General features: G+C 34.1%; 1 pseudogene; it reads left to right on the forward strand.

Moving 5' to 3' along the window:
• Window positions 1-1,392: 1,392 nt before the first annotated feature.
• LOC110606278 lies at window positions 1,393-3,228 on the forward strand (annotated as a pseudogene).
• Window positions 3,229-3,598: the final 370 nt, after the last annotated feature.

The following is a 3,598-nucleotide window of genomic DNA, read 5'->3' on the forward strand; positions in this document are numbered from 1 at the left end:
TTTTTTAATTTATTTTCACTTTTTTAAAAATAAATTAAAACTGAGATTTTTTAAATAAGATATCAAACCTTATTACAAGTTTTATTTTTCAGACTCTATTTTAAGTGAATAATTTCTTTCACAATCAAATCTGAGCTCTTCTAAACTTCACTCAACTTATAATTTTTTTGGCAATTCATCAGATTGTGGGCTCTATTGCTGCCGTTTTATTCAGGTAAACTTAATGGAACTGCCGAAGATGTTTTGTCCTATAAAAGGAAAACTGTCTAAATGTAGTGGTCATTTGGATTTGTGTTGCTTAAGCCTTTTTATCTCCAAAAAATTAGAAGGGAGATGGGATGACTGGTTGCTGAACCATCTTGCAATAGATTTTCCAAGTAAATTTGAGGCAATTACTCCTTGGAAGTTGAGAGTAAACCAATCATATTCTTGCTAGCTTTTCTCTCCTTGCACTTTCTCACTCCTAGATTAAAGTGACTTTATTATATTCGTTACTCATAGCATAATACTCTTTTCTAGTTAAAGTTGAAAAAGTATTTCTTGATAGGTGGAGGTTTAATAAATTAAATTTTCTATTTATTTATTATATTGAATGGTATTTTTAATTAGATTAAAACTGAAGAATCTAAAGATTATTTTGCCTTTTGTCCAATTTAGAAAAAAAAAAACTTTTGCTCATCCCGGAGAGTAATTTTTACTTAGTGTAGAGCACTCCCATAAAGAAAAAAAGGGAGGTTTCGGCTAAAGGTGGAAAACGATTTTGTTCATATAATTAAAAACATCTTATATGGTGAGGGATTAATTGGGTGTAATCGGATTAATGGGTAGCTAGCTTGAGATTATAATCGGATGGATATACCCCTAAATAAAGAGAATGAACCACGTTAAAAATTTATATTTTGCTTTTATTATTTTTGTGTGATTGCCTCAAGAGACTTGTTAAAAATTATGAATGAATAGATTCATGTTATTTACATATGGATTCATATTAACATTAACATTAACAAGCTCAAGTTTAAAAGTTATAGTTTTTGACAAATGCCTAATGCTGTCTTAATAAATGTGTGTTGCCTATATTTTATATGCAAAAAATTCTGTTGCCTATATTTCTGTACAATATATGTCTCTCAAACAAAACGTCTGTTCCCAATATCTTGGGATCTGCCTTGTATTTAGTTTCATGTCCTAAAATGTCATGGTTAAAACAAGTAAAGCAGCCAACGGTTTGATAATTTTAGCCATAGCTCTGCAACTAACCTTAACGTTAATTCTAAAGAAAACTGTTCTTAAGTTTTCTTTTTTACATTGCGAAAAGAAAACTTTGATGCTGTGATAATTTTGATTTCCAAAATGACGAACAAGAAAATTTCGAAGCGATCCTTGACAACAGAAATGGACAGGAGCGTCAAGCGGATGTTAAAGCTCATTGAAGAAGATGGAGATTCATTTGCAAAAAAGGCTGAAATGTATTATCAAAAGAGGCCAGAATTGATTTCTCTTGTTGAAGACTTCTATCGAATGTATCGTTCTCTAGCTGAACGTTATGATTTTGTGAAAGGAGAATTGAGGAAGAACGTTCCATCAGATCTGCAATCCCAGAGCTCAAATGTTTCTGAGGGTGTTTCTGAACAATCCTTAGTTTTGCCATCTTCTGTAAATGAACAGAGGTTGCCTCCTCGTAAATCTGGGCCTCGAGCTGCTGGTTTTGACTTCTTTCTGGGTTCTGCAGGAAGTTGCTCTGATCTTCAGAAAGAAGGAGATGAATCATCTACACTAACTTATTCTGATTCAGAATCTGATGATGACTTCATTGACAATGACTCAGGTTTATTAGGGAATGTTGGTGATCATACCCAGAACAGGACGATAATTGAATTAGAGATTGGGCTACGTGAAATGAAAGAGAAACTGGTGATCAATCAGGAGGAGAATGTAGATGGCTCATTTAGCGAGTTGGGAAATGGGAACTCTGAGAGCCTTCTTGCCAGGATTGCAGTGTATGAGCAAGAGCTGAAGATTGCTAATCAGAGAACATTGCTTTTTGAAGAAGAGGTGTCCAGATTGAAAATTGACCTCCAGAAATATAAATCACCGCAATCCACCAGTTGTTCACAGCCTGATTTCGCTTTATCAACAGAGGAAAATGTTAAGACTTGGGAGGCTGAGGTGGTACCTGAGATGGTGGTCTCCGAGGAATCACAGCTTCAAGAAAATATTGACAGACAGGAAGATGAAACTGAGGAATCTGATAGCAAGATTAAAGCACTAGCAGATGAACTGAAAATCACAAAAGAGAAGCTACAATATGCAGAGAATGAAATTGCTAGTTTGAAACATCAGCTTGAGAGTGAAAGATCCTCAGAAAAAGTCAGCAATTTGCAGGATCAGCTTGCATCGACTAATAAAGACATCAATACATGGAAAACCAAGTTTAATGCAGAAAAAAACGAGATTATCAAACTGCAGCAAAGAATTACGATGTTGAAAAGTAGTTTATCTGACAGGGATCATGAGATCAAAGACTTGAAAACAGCAGTATCTGATGCTGAGCAGAAAGTTTTCCCTGAGAAAGAACAGATGAAGGCTGAAATATCTATATTGTCGGAGGAAAGAAAATGCCTGGAGAACCAGATAACAGAATGGGAGTCGCGAAGCCGTTCTCTAGAGGATGAAACCATAAGGTTACAGAAAGAAAAATCAGAAACACAGGAAAGACTCAACGCTGAAATCAGTCAGTTAAAGAAAGAAGTTGAGGAACGAAATGAAACCCATGATTCTTTGAAGTTAGAGAGAGATGATCTTAATATGAAAGTTACAGCTCTCAAAGCAGAAGTAATCTCTAAAGAAGAACGGATCGCTCAAATGGATAAGCATTTACAGGAACTACAGATGGAGCATATGAAGCTCATTACTGATGCTGAAGGGGCACGTAAGTTGGCAGTTGAATTGAGATCAAAAGCTAATGATCTGGAAGAAGAAGTTGAAAGGCAAAGAGTAGAGATCCTAGAAGGAGCTGAAGAGAAAAAGGAAGCAATCAGGCAATTGTGTTTCTCAATTGAACATTACAGAAATGGAAACTATAGTCTAAGGTAGGCTTTCGTTGGGCACAAGAGGTCCAGTTTTAGCAGGATAAAATCATTGTCTGCTTGTTTCTCTCTTTCTGGTGTGTTTGGGCTGAAACTGAAAATGTTCAGTGAAAGGCGAGATTGTGTTTGCCTTTTTAGTTAGTTTGTTGTGTGAAAGATATGAACCCAGAAGTAAATTCCATCTCAGATGTCATTTGGGCAAAGTGAAATCCGCCCTGGCAGTAATGGGCTTGTCAAAATTCTGGTAATTTGATTTGAATCGAGTGTATAAATTTAAATGTAAATATATTGTTTTATCGTTGTAAAATTCTCATGTCGTGCTATACCAGCTAAAACTTTCGTAATACTATTTATGCTAAAATAATTTAATATTTATAAAATATTTATATTTTGTGTGAAAAATATTTTTTAATAAAATAATTTATTCTTATTACATAATTTTAATATAAAAATAAAGGATTTTAGTAATAAATTTATAGACTAAATATATATTTGCACTATATATCTTATTT

This window comes from Manihot esculenta, chromosome 18 (assembly GCF_001659605.2).
Source record: "Manihot esculenta cultivar AM560-2 chromosome 18, M.esculenta_v8, whole genome shotgun sequence".
NCBI classification, from domain to species: domain Eukaryota; kingdom Viridiplantae; phylum Streptophyta; class Magnoliopsida; order Malpighiales; family Euphorbiaceae; genus Manihot; species Manihot esculenta.